Genomic DNA, 14,348 nt, shown 5'->3' on the forward strand with positions numbered 1-14,348 from the left:
CTCAAAAACCCACTTCGGAGCATCCATTACCATGAAGTGATGCACCGGCCTCGCCGACATGACTGACTTAACAAGGATCAGACGACCTGGACATTGTATGAGGCCCCTCTGCAAGGCCGGCACTAGCTTTTTTGCCTTGTCCATGATCGGTTGCCATTCCGCACGCGTTAGTTGCCGGATCGCCAGTTGAAGTCCAAGATACTTGCAAGGAGACTCCCCAATGTTGCATTGTAACATAGCCTCAACGCGTGCTTGGTCAAGCTCATTACCGCGGATGAGGATGGCCGACGACTTTTGGTAGTTTACACATAGCCCCGAGGCTTTTCCAAAGGCATGAAGCGCGCTTCTGACAAAACTCAAATCCCCTTCCGAAGGCCTGACGAATAGAGCAACATCATCCGCATAAATTGACAATGTATCCACTCTCTTAGCTGGAACAATCTTACCTATGTTCACACTCATGTCTATCCCCAAATGGTTTATTTTGAGATAAATTGTTGCCTTTTATAACCAAGCCTTATATTTCAAAGCTTTCCTACTTTTTTTAAGAATTTGTATTTCCAGCATTCAAGTGTTCTTGAAACAACAGGCCCATTGTTTTGGTGGTTTTGCCCATTCTACGTTTGCCCATAAATACAACCTTTTAAAAAGAGCCGACCTACATAAGAACGTATGCCTAAGTTTTCTGAAAAAATAGGCCTACTGGGGAATTTAAATTCCATTTGGAAAATAAATTAGGATTTTTAAATTTCAAATGAGTTGACTAATGGTTGAAATTTTATTGGAGCAACTATAACATGTTGTCTTGAGACGCATTTGAGAAAGGAAAACATTTGAAATTGTTGCGCCGGTCGAAGTTTCACCCGGTCGCCTCGCTCGCCAACATGCCTGCTTGCTCGTGCACGTTACCACGTCGTTCTTGCCCTACGCACAATGCTTTCTCCATTGCCTTATCTCCTCGAAATGCAGCACAGCCACTCATTGTCCACCTCCTAACTCCCAGCAATGGTCAGCCCATCACGGCAATCTCCGACGGCGAGCGAATCTCGAATGTGGTGTCGTGCGGATCCTGCCTACCCACGGCTGCAGCGCTCATGTGGCTCCTCGCTCTCCCACGTATACGGCGGGGCAGTGCTGCAACTGGGGCAGCAGAGGCCATGGGTAGTTTTTGTCAGGCGGTGTGGCGAGCACAGCTGTTGGGTGATCAAGACAACGCACCACGATGCTACAAATGGTTAGTTTTTTTGCTGGAACGGGCTGGGCAAAAGGCTGCTACCGGCGGTCTCCGGTGCTGCAAGCGATGAATTTTTTTATCGGAACTGGCCGGCGAAAAAGCTGCATCCACACATGAGCAGTACTACTAGAACTGGACGACGATACATGTCGGTTTGCTACAACCAGTTCTATGTTTTGCTACAACCCACAAAACATTTGCGGGATCCAGTTACATTCTTTTTGTTGTGACCTGCACGGGGACGGAGTTGCAAGAGGTGCTACATCCGGCGAGGGGTTATCTTCATTGGAACCGGCAAGACTGATTGCTGGAGCCGTGGTTCCTAGATGCTACATCCATGGTCACCACGTGCTGGTGCCGTGCTCACCGGATGCTACATCCATGGTCACCATGAGCTGGAACCATTGTCACTGAATGCTCAACACGAGCTCACCTGTTAGAAATATGCCCTAGAGGCAATAATAATGTATTATTATATTTCCATTTTCACAATTAAGAGTTTATATTTCATGCTATAACTGCTATGATCTTGGAATATGTGATTCAGTGGAAAACTCATATGCACGTGTGGAATGATAAATGGTAAAGAATAGGTTCCCGGTGTTGCCTCCGAGAGTAGCTCAAGAGTTATTGGTGATCGTGTTTTTCGGGTCTTAGGATATAGTTAAGTGTAACAATAGTCCGAAAACAACATTGAGAGTATTACATTAGAAGAACAAGCATATTGAATCGACCCAATCTTGTTTGTTATACTTTGGGATAATATTATCTGAAATCAATTGTTATGACAGGGAGTGTGAGCATGTGATTTTAGTTCCTTAGACCATGAGAGTATCGTAGTCACTTGCTACCGCACTACGGACTTTGGGGTCTCTTAAGTGTCATATGTAACTAGGTGATCATAACGATAAATTACGGGTTCATCGAAAAGTTTGGCAAGGGACTAGGTAGCTCGAGAGTGGGATTTGCTCCTCCGACGATGGAGATATATTCTTAAGGCCCTCTCGGTGTGATAACATCCATCATCATCTGGCCAGACACATGTGACTACGTCACGAGGATGCGGGAACACTTCAACAAGAAAGAAGAACAAAATGAGCAACGAGATCAACGGTATAGTGATCATGTGCATGACTCAGGAGGATACCAATGCACCTCGGGTTTTGTAAAAGTATTGCGAAGCAAAGTGAACATCAGATGATAACCAAAGGTTCACTCAAATGTCATTTGTGTTATCATAGTTGAAACAACGTGGATGTCGCCTAGAGTGGGGGGGTTAATAGGCTCTTTAAAATAATTACGGTTTAGGCTTGAGCAAGTGCGGAATAAAACTAGCATTTAATTTGACAAGCACAAAACCTAAAACAACTAGTCTTACCTATGTGCACCAACAACTTATGCTAAGCAAGATGGAAAACTAAGTGATAGCAAGATATATAACATGAAACACTATGGCTATCACAAAGTAAAGTACATAAGCAAAGGTCTTGGGTAAGATGTAACCGAGGCACGAGAAGACGACGATGTATCCCGAAGTTCACACCCTTGCAGGCTAATCTCCGTTTGGAGAGGTGTGGAGGCACAATGCTCCCTAAAATGACAGTCACCGTAATCTCCTCACGCCCTCACATAATGCAAGATGTCGTGACTCCACAGTTGTAAGAGTTCTTCAACTAATGGCCTTAGGTACACATCAATATTGTTGCCGGGTTTCTTAGGGCCTTGGATGAGCACTGGCATCATAATGAACTTTCGCTTCATGCACATCCAAGGAGGAAGGTTATACAAACATAGAGTCACATGCCAGGTGCTATGGTTGCTGCTCTGCTCCACAAAAGGATTAATGCCATCCGCGCTTAGACCAAACCATACGTTCCTTGCGTCATCTGCAAACTCCTTCCCGTACTTTCTCTCGATTTTTCTCCACTGCGACCCGTCAGCGGGGACTCTCAACTTTCCGTCTTTCTTACGGTCTTCTCTATGCCATCGCATCGCCTTGGCATGCTCTTTATTTTGGAACAAACGTTTCAACCGTGGTATTATAGGAGCATACCACATCACCTTGGCAGGAATCTTCTTCCTGGGGCGCTCGCCCTCGACATCACCAGGGTCATCGCGGCTGATCTTATAGCGCAATGCACCGCATAACGGGCAAGCGTTCAAATCCTCGTACTCACCGCGGTAGAGGATGCAATCATTAGAGCATGCATGTATCTTCTGCACCTCTAACCCTAGAGGGCAGACAACCTTCTTTCCTTCGTACGTACTCTCGGGCAATTCGTTGTCCTTTGGAAGCATATTCTTTATCATTAACAGCAATTTTCCAAATCCCTTGTCAGATACAAAATTCTCTGCCTTCCATTACAGCAATTCCAGTGTGGTGCCCAGCTTTTTCTTGTCAGCTGCGCAATTCGGGTACAACAATTTTTTGTGGTCCTGTAACATGCGCTGCAACTTCTTCTCCAAATCACTTGCGTAGTTTCTCTTTGCATCGGCAATGGCCCGACCTAGATCATCAACGGGCTCATCCGATGCCTCTTCTTTAGTTTCTTCCCACATTGCCGGCTCAGCTTCTTCCCGCATTAGTGGCTTAGCTTCTTCCCTCATTGTTGTATCATCGTATTCAGGGAACCCATGGCCAGGATAACTGTCGTCATCCTCTTCTTCATTTTCTTCTATCATAACCCCTCTTTCTCCGTGCTTGGTCCAAACATTATAGTGGGGCATGAAACCAGACTCAAACAGGTGGACGTGAATGGTTCTTGACATAGAGTAATTGTGACCATTCTTACGGCCAACACATGGACAAGGCATAAAACCATCCGCCCGCTTGTTTGCCTCAGCCGCAAGCAGAAAAGTATGCACGCCATTAATGAACTCGGGAGAGCATCAGTCATCGTACATCCATTGCCGGCTCATCTTCAATACACAGCACCGAAAACACCAAATTAATACAATACATACAGTTCATACAACACTTAAATGCAACAAACAAATAACTCTCTAGCTAAAGAATTTAAATGCAACAACAAATGCGATCAAGATCGCAACTAAGGTAACAATTCATCCAACATCATAATGATTCCAAGCCTCACTATGAATGGCATATTTTCTAATCTTTCTAATCTTCAAGCGCATTTTCTCCATCTTAATCTTGTGATCATCGACGACATAGGCAACATGCAACTCCAATTCCATCTTCTCCCCCTCAATTCTTTTCAATTTTTCTTTCAAATGCTCATTTTCTCTTCCAACTAAATTTAACCTCTCGACAATAGGGTCGGTTGGAATTTCCGATTCAACTACCTCCTACATACAAATATCTATGTCAGCTTGATGGGCATAATTTGTCATAAACACGAAATGCAACAAATAGTTTTAAAAGAGAATATACCACATCTGAATCATAACAAGGACGAGGGACGATGGGGACGGATATCAAAACCATGGCACTATGTATAACAAACAACGTACGGGTAAGATAATTATACGAGTAACTATATATCCAAATCACACAAACATCAATTTTTATATAAAATTTCATGAACAAGAGGATCACCACAAGGTGGTGCTGGCAATGGGACGGTGCGAGCGATTGACGGTGGTTAGACGGAGATTTAGATGGCACTAAGTAAACCACACCTACATATGCAAACTAAGTGTTATTTTGGCCTCAATTTGCATATAAATCAAATACTACCACATATAATTCCTCCCAAATTACTGAAACCCACAATTAATCACTATATAAACCAATGCAAGAGCTAATCTAGCAATGAGAGATGAAAGGACAAAGTTGCTAACCTTTGTGATCATTTGGATGGATGGGGCCTGCAAATCTTGACAAATTTGGGGCAAATTTTGTGATGAACTCGAGAGGAAGAAGGGAAGAACAAAGGAGAGGGAGAGGGGAAAGGGGGAAGAACAGAGTGCTGGTGGACGAAGGTTTTATATAGGATGACCTTTAGTACCGGTTCATGGCACGAACCGATACTAAAGGTGTTGGAGTGGCCCCACTCTGACAACATCCTGTCACCACTCTCATTAGTACCGGTTCGTGGTACGAACCGGTGCTAAAGGTTCGCCACGAACCGGTACTAAAGATCTCCTCCCGCCTAGCCGTTGGAACCGGCACTAATGGACACATTAGTGCCGGTTCTGTTACAAACCGGGACTAATGTGTCTCACATTTGACCCTTTTTCTACTAGTGGTAGTGCTTTTCAATTTCAGGGTCTTAGAGCTCAAAATAAACAGTAAATGCATGAAAAATAAGAAATGAAGTCAGAAAGGGTTGAAAATTGATGATGTGGCTTTGAATGGTGCATTTTGAACACATAAAAAGTATGGAGTTCAAATAAGTTCAAAAAAATGAAATCCCTTTGTAACAGACGAGTTTCCGTATGAAACCCTAATACTTCGAAAGAGATTGTCCATTTTGTACACGAAGTGCATCCAGTTTTTGCCGTAAGCCTCTCTACTTTCTTGCACATGCTTATGTGGGTGAAATGATGATACCATGCCAACTTTCAACCTTTTCAGAGTTCATTTATAGTGTTTTTCAATTTCAGGGTCTTATAGCTCAAAATAATCAGTAAATGCATGAAAAATAACAAATGAAGTCAGAAAGGGTTGAAAATTGATGATGTGGCTTTGAATGATGCATTTTGAACACATAAAAAGTATGGAGTTCAAATAAGTTCAAATAAATGAAATCCCTTTGTAACAGACAAGTTTTCGTATGAAACCCTGATACTTCGAAAGAGATTGTCTGTTTTGTACATGAAGTGCATCCAGTTTTTGTCATAAGCCTCTATAATTTCTTGCACATGCTATGTGGGTGAAATGATGATACCATGCCAACTTTCAACCTTTTCAGAGTTTATTCGTAGTGCTTTTCAATTTCAGGGTCTTATAGCACAAAAAAAATCAGTAAATGCATGAAAAATAACAAATGAAGTCAAAAAGAGTTGAAAATTGATGATGTGGCTTTGAATGGTGCATTTTGAACACGGAAAAAGTATGGAGTTCAAATAAGTTCAAAAAAATGAAATCCCTTTGTAACAGACGAGTTTCCGTATGAAACCCTGATACTTCGAAAGAGATTGTCCGTTTTGTACACGAAGTGCATCCCGTTTTTGCCGTAAGCCTCTCTACTTTCTTGCACATGCTATGTGGGTGAAATGATGATACCATGCCAACTTTTGACCTTTTCAGAGTTCATTTATAGTGCTTTTCAATTTCAGGGTCTTATAGCTCAAAATAATCAGTAAATACATGAAAAATAACAAATGAAGTCAGAAAGGGTTGAAAATTGATGATATGGCTTTGAATGGTGCATTTTGAACACAGAAAAAGTATGGAGTTCAAATAAGATCAAAAAATGAAATCCCTTTGTAACATACGAGTTTCCGTATGAAACCCTGATACTTCGAAAGAGATTGTCTGTTTTATACATGAAGTGCATCCAGTTTTTGCCGTAAGCCTCTCTACTTTCGTTCACATGCTATGTGGGTGAAATGATGACACCATCCCAACTTTCAACTTTTTCAGAGTTCATTTGTAGTGCTTTTCAATTTTAGGATCTTATAGCTCAAAATAATCAATAAATGCATGAAAAATAACAAATGAAGTCAAAAAGGGTTGAAAATTGATGATGTGGCTTTGAATGGTGCATTTTGAACACGGAAAAAGTATGGAGTTCAAATAAGTTCAAAAAAATGAAATCCCTTTGTAACAGACGAGTTTCCGTATGAAACCCTGATACTTCGAAAGAGATCGTCCGTTTTGTACACGAAGTGCATCCAGTTTTTGCCGCAAGCCCCTATACTTTCTTGCACATGCTATGTGGGTGAAATGATGATACCATAACAACTTTCAACCTTTTTAGAGTTAATTTATTGTGCTTTTCAATTTCAGGGTCTTATAGCTCAAAATAATCAGTAAATGTATGAAAAATAAAAAATGAAGTCAAAAAGGGTTGAAAATTGATGATGTGGCTTTGGATGGTGCATTTTGAACATACAAAAAGTATGGAGTTCAAATAAGTTCAAATAAATGAAATCCCTTTGTAACAGACGAGTTTCCGTATGAAACTCTGATACTTCGAAAGAGATTGTCCGTTTTATACACGAAGTGCATCCAGTTTTTGCTGTAAGCCTCTCTACTTTCTTGCACATGCTTTGTGGGTGAAATGATGATACCATGCCAACTTTCAACCTTTTCAGAGTTCTTTTTAGTGCTTTTCAATTTCAGGGTCTTATAACTCAAAATAATTAGTAAATGCATAATATATGTGAATTTCAGGGTCTTTCAGTAGAAAAATTATCATAAAATATAATAAATAAGTAATTTGAAAAAAATAATATAAATTTAATAAAATATATAAGTAGAAACAAAATAAAATAAAATAATATTTAATAACATAAATAAAATTTATGAAACTAAAATTATCAAAGTATTTTCTGTTCAAAACATTATAAGCAACCTCTAAAATTTATGAAACTAAAATTATATAAAATTGATGCAACTAAAATTATCAAAGTATTTTCTATTCAAAATCATTAAAAGCAAAAAGAATTATCATAAAATAAAATAAATTAGTAATTAGAAATAAAAAAAATAAGTATTTTGTTGTAAGTAGAAACAAAACAAAAAGATAAAGCAAAAAAGAAAACAAAAAATGGGAAAAAATAAAAAAATTGCCACCTACTAGGCCACCACAGCGTGAATATGACTAGAAACCCATCAATGAGCCAGGATTCAGGCCCGCAGAACGCCTAGTAGGCCCATCAGGCATAGCAGTCACAATTAGGCCCGTAAGCCTGCAGTGGAGAGGAGCTCGAGGGGGGTGCAGCAGTGGGGCTTATAAACCACTGCGCGCTCCTCTCAACTAGCGAGGTGGGACTAAACTCCCACCACCAACCGGCTGTGCAAGGCCTTTGGTCCCGGTTCGTGGCAAAAACCGGGACTAAATGGGTGCATTGGTTCCGGTTCATGGCACCAACCGGAACCAATGCCCCCCTTTAGTCCCGGTTGGTGCCACCAACTAGAACCAAAGGCCACCGCTTCCCGCCCTTTGGTCTGCTGAAAAGAGACCTTTGGTCCCGGTTGGTGGCACGAACCGGGACTAAAGGGGGGTATTTGTCCCGGTTTGTGCCACCAACCGGGACCAAAGGTTCTACTATATAAGCCCATACTTAGAAAATTTGGCGGTTTCATCGCCAATTGCCTCCTGACGACGCGAGCTCATCGACGCCGCCAGGGTGCCCCGATGCCGTCCGCCGCCCCTGCCGTCGCCCCCGACCGCGTCGTCGCCGTCGCCCGTGCCTCGTCGTCGCCGTCTCCATCACCGTCTTCGACGTCATCCCCGAGCCCGCGCGCCCCTGCCCTCGCCCCCGAGCGCACCTTCGCCGTCCGCCGTCCCCGAGCCTTCCTCGTCGCCGACGCCACCTCGCTGTGAGCGCCACCCCGATCACCTTCTCCTCCTCCCTGTACTGGCCGCCGTCGCCACCGCGCGCTGCCACCGCGCCATCGCTCCTGCCCTTCACTGCCGCCGCGCGCCGTCCCTACCCTGCGCTGGCGCCGCACGCCGCCCTGCCGCGCGCCACCCTTGCCCTGCCGTGCCGCCGCCCTGCACGCCGCCCCGCCGCGCGCCACCCCGCCGCGCGCCGCCCTGCCCTGCCGTGCTGCCGCCCCTGCCCTGCATTTTTATTTCGTAGCATTTTTCATAAATGTATTTTTTTTGTATACGTGTGTGTACCTGTTCATAGCATTTTTTTCATAAATGTATTTTTTTGTCAATTTATCTATATGTTCATATATATATGTGCATATTTGTAAAACAATTGTGTATGTATAGGAAAATTTATGTATATGTTTTTGTGCATATTTTTCGTCAATTTAACTATATGTTCATATTTAGAAGAAGAAAAAAGGAGTGGAAAAAGAAGGTTAGTGCATTTTAGGTTAGTGTAGAGGAAAACGTAAAATAAGGAAAAGGAAGAAAAGTTTTATATATCTAGCTAGGAAAAGAAGAAGAAGAAAGAGAAGGAGAGGAAAAACGAAAATAAGAAGAGGAAGAAAGGAGAAGAAGAGGAGAAATAAATAAGAATAGGAAAAAAGAAGAAAAAGAAGAGGAGAAGAAGAAAGGAATAGAGGAGAAGAAGAAAAAATAGAAAAAAAAATTCTATTTTTTCTTCTACTCCTCTTTTTTTATTCTTTTTTTCTTCAATATTCTCCTCTATTCTATTTTTTCGTCTTCTTATTTTTATCGGGTATGTCATTGTCGATATACCCCATCCCCGATAATATTTTTTCCCATGTATGTATGTCGTCGTTGTTGATATATATAACTCCCTCCCAGATAACTTCGACCCGAGGGGCGGTCGATATATATACCCCCTCTCGACCGTGATAACTTATACCACGGGAGCACCCCCCGGCCCTCTCGCTCGACCAAAACTCTCGAGGACACCCAAACCCTAGAAAAAAACAATGTCGGTCTCCTACCCCCTCCCGCCGCGCCCCTACCCGATCGACAAACTCTCTTGAGGCCACCCAAATTTACCAAGTTAAAAGAGCGTTGTCGTCGAGGCCACCCCGAACCCTTGAAGCGTTGTTGAGGCCACCCCAAACCCTTGAAGCGTTGCCGAGGCCACCCCAAACGCTAGAGAAGCGTCGAGGCCAGGCCACTAATATGATTCCTTATTGTGCTTAGCTAGCTAGTTCTATGTTTGCCACTAATATATCCATCTGTCATGTTTGAATAATAATTGCCATGTTGTAAATATTTGCAGAAACTATGGATCCGCACCCCCGAGACGAAGCAACAGAAGCGGTGTTGGGGGAGCTAATCGCACACAGAAGTGATGCCGTCTTGTCGTTTCTCAATGTCACATGCACCGATGGTCTGGAAAGACATGATGAAGAAGCAGGCCACGACGATGATCAAACAATGGAGGATGAAGGACACCGTGATGACAGCTCCGGTGACCGAATGGAGGGGGAAGGGCGCCGTGATGACGGCTCCGGTGACCGAACGGAGTCCGGCCAGGTATATTAATTAACCATGTGCTGACTATAGCTAATTGATGCATTAATTGTTTTTGGTATGTACACATGTTAACTCTCTTCTTTTTCTTCTTTTCTAGGCCTCCGAATCGGGCAACACTTCGGTAACGAGACGAGGCCCGAAGAGAAAGTTGCGCACGGATGAAAGGTACACAATCATCGAAATTGATCCCGTTGGCCAACCGATTGAACCCCTCCGGACCAAGCAAAAATTTAATGCTTAGTGCGGGGTTCTAGTTAGGGACATGATCCCGATCAGCATCGAGCAATGGTTGAAGACTAAGAACAAAGACTCTCAGGTGTCTTATGTCAGCGATAGGCAGAAAGATGATCTTTGGACCGCGCTGCAGGAAAATTTCACCTTCCCGCCAGAGGAGGATCCGGAGAATCCAGTTAAAAAGCCAATGATCAAGGCTTATGCTCTTAAGAAGATGGCTGAGCTATTCAGGAGGTGGAAGAATGAGCTGAAATCATCAGTTGTCGACCAAGACAAGACACCAAAATTCATCGGCTGATTTGAGAAGATCAAAGATCAGTGGCCCGCATTTGTCACCAAAAAGAAATCTGAGAGAGCAGCGAAGATGTCAGCGACAAACAAAAAAATGCTGCAAAGAAGAAGCATCACCATCGCACGGGGTCAGGTGGCTACCTGAAAGCCCGGCCGTTGTGGGACAAGGCTGAGAATGACCTCATTGCTAAAGGGATCGAACCAGAGACGCGACGCTGGCCAGACCGTTGCAGGACTTGGTTCTTCGGGGTTGGTGGAAAATTGGACCCTGTAACAGGGAAGTGCGTTTGGACCAATGAGCAGCTGAACACGCCCATTGAGAAGCTTCAGAAGTATATCGAAAAGGCGCAGCAAGGGACGTTCGTTCTGGACAGAGAGAACGACGAGATCACAGAGGCCATCGGGAATCCTGAGAACCCCGGACGGACACGAGGCACGCCAGGCTCCCTTTCGTGGAAGGCTGGATTTCCCGACGTAGGCGGTTACAAACGCCGGAGAGGAAGAAGAAAAAGGAGCTGATCCAACTACAGGCGTTGCACGCAACGGTGCAAGCGCTAGAGGAACGAGACGAGGCCCGCAGCGCGCGACCTGCCGAAGCACACGACAAAGATTTTGCGGACGACATCCATTTGACCTAGCCAGCTCCACGTCCAGTGGGGCCCAGGTGGTCTCTTTGCTGTCTGCCTTTGCCATCTGCTGGCGGATGGCAAAGTGGTGGCTGATGGCAGACCATATCTTTGCCATCAGCCAGTTCTTTGTCGTCTGCTTTTTGCATGCGGGCAGCAAATACCTTCTGTGTCATCCGCTAGTACACAACAAAGAACTGGCAGATGGGAAATTCTCTGATTCCTATAGTGATAGCTTATGTAGCTGAGGTATAGTCTATTGTACTGGGGTCACAACCTCGACGATGGCCTCACTCCAAGAGGTAGTGATTGCAAAAGGTAGGGGTGGCGGGCATGGTGTGACACAAGGAGTGAACCCGAAGCATCCCAGCTAATCCCCCCAACCAGGCCGCACATGAGGTGTCTTCTGGAATGTCATGTCGCCAAAGTGGCAATGGGACATGGTGCAGAAGAACTGGGTGTTGTGTCCGGGATGGGTGCCGCAAGAGTTGTCCGCCAAGCAAGCAGGGGTGTCTAGGGGAAGACGACGACTTGGATCCCAATATTCGCTCTAGCTGGGTTGGCGCGAGGGTGGCGATTGCTGATTCCAGGGTGGACATAACTAGAGGAGGCAACCTATGATCCACCTCAGGGATCGACCGCTGGGGTGCCGTCAGCTGGCTGGAGGACTGATACGTCTCCATCGTATCTATTTTCCAAATATTTTTGGTCTTGTTTTGGACTCTAATTTGCACAATTTGTATGAAACTAAATTGGACTCGTGCTATTATTAGCAGAACTAACATGGTGTTGTTTTTGTGCTGAGATAAATTTTCTTGGAATCGGACGAAACTTTGTGAAGATTTTTCATTTAATAAATAAAAATATTGTAATGAAGATACACCGAAGGGGAGGGGGGGCACCAGTTGCTTACAAGGCAACATGGCGCGTCTACCCCTCCCCCCCTAGGGCATCCCCTGACGCCTTGTGGGTCTCACAGGCGGTCGTCTGACCTAATTCCAAGCCTATAATTTTCATTACCCTAAGAAAAAAAATAAGAGAAGAAGTTTCATCATGTTTTATGACACGAAGCCACTAGCACCTCCTGTTCTTCATCGGGAGGACTGATCTAGAGTCCGTTTAGGGATCTGGAGAGGGGGGTTCATCATCGTCGTCATCATCAACTCTTCTTCGTCAACAATTCCATGATGCTCACTACCGGGAGTGAGTAATTCCTTCGTAGGATTGCTGGATGGTGATGGAGTTGGATGATATTTTCATGTAATTTGGTCAATTTGTTAGGGCTTGATCCCTAGTATCCACTATGTACTGAGATTGATGTTACTACGACTTTGCTATGCTTAGTTCTTGTTAGAAGGGCCCTAGTGCCATGATTGCAGATCTGAACCCTCAATGTTTTCATGAATATATTTGAGTTCTTGATTCTATTTTGCAAGTTGCATGATCCTATTATGTGTTATGGTCTATAGTCCCCAAAGTGACAATAAATGGGATTTACTCCGGTGAAGACCGTAGTATGAGGAGTTCCGGTTCTTGATTAAAAGGAGGCGTTAATATCCCTTAGATTTCCTTATGGACCGCACTGCCACTACCACGGAGCTATGACGGGATCAGTGACAGGAGCGGCCGCCGACAAGGCCAGAGAGACAGCCTTCGCGGGCATGGACAGAGTCACGGACACGGGATCTGTGACCTTGCTCGGATGCATCACCAGCACCACCTCGGACAAGACACATACATGGCCGGGAGGTGTAACATCATTGGCGGCGGCTGAAGCTAGAGCTCCCGATCCGGATTTGACTTGGGTTGGAACAGGGATGGCAGCAGGACGACGACCGACATGAAGTCAACGAGAAACATGGGAGGTAAAGGCGGCGGCATGACGACTGAGTCGTGACCTTCGGGGCCGGAGTGGCCGCCGCCGATATGTGCTAGCAGGAGGTCTTGGGTTTCAATATTTTCTCCCATCTTTTTCTTCCATACATGTGATGTTGATGATTCCGAGAAGTTAGGATCAAGGCCATGGAAAACCAAAATCTTGTATTTCTTGCACATGCACTATTCACTACCAAATTTCATGTTTTTTAGTGTTGTTCACACCAAAATGTACTTCATATTGAAATTTTACAACAATTTAGTATTCCACTATTCCCTATATTCATGTGTATCGGCATTTTTGAAACTTCAAAATGTGGGTTTCGAAATATTTTTTAGAAAGGAGCTCATGGAACCCAGGAGCAAGAAATCCGCACTCGGCATAGATGGTACTACAGAAATAAACTAGTGAATTAATGATGGCTAAGGAAGCTTGATGTTGGCGGTGCTGAAGGATGACATCGATGTACTTAGTCGACTGATCTTACTTTGTGGCCATGTTCTAGAGTAAGTAACAACTAGCTGTGTTGCTTGGTTTTTTTTTTGCATTTAGGCTTTCGGTGGATGTGTAATGGCTCTGCTGAGCTTAGACCAGTTTAGTAGCTGTTTTTACATTTGTCCTTGTAATGTATCTGTATGGTTACGTTAGTAAAATCTGGGAGGAAAGTCAATATAAGAAAATGAACGATGTTAGGATGAAATAGTTCACACGTAATAGATAGTGTTTGTGTGTTGTGTGCGTGGGGGGGGGGGAGGGGCATTGTTTATTGCTCAGTGTCGAACACCAACTTTGAGGACTAGAACAGGGAAGGCTACATCATCTAGCCCCGCAAACAGACGAACCTTACTCAGCTTAGCAAGGCAAGTGAGGCCAACTTCACCGCACAACCCTATCCTGTCCGCCCCCGTCCGTTTGAGGTAAAACGGACAAACCAGACGACCCAGCGGCAGACCCTATTTTACTTTTTCGTCCGTTTCGTGTCCATTTCACCCCATTCCTGGACCAAAATTGGTCTCGTTTTGGGGCCAAAGCGG

The sequence above is a fragment of the Triticum urartu genome, chromosome 3A (assembly GCF_056163025.1).
Source record: "Triticum urartu cultivar PI428250 chromosome 3A, HENAU_Tu73, whole genome shotgun sequence".
NCBI classification, from domain to species: Eukaryota; Viridiplantae; Streptophyta; class Magnoliopsida; order Poales; family Poaceae; genus Triticum; species Triticum urartu.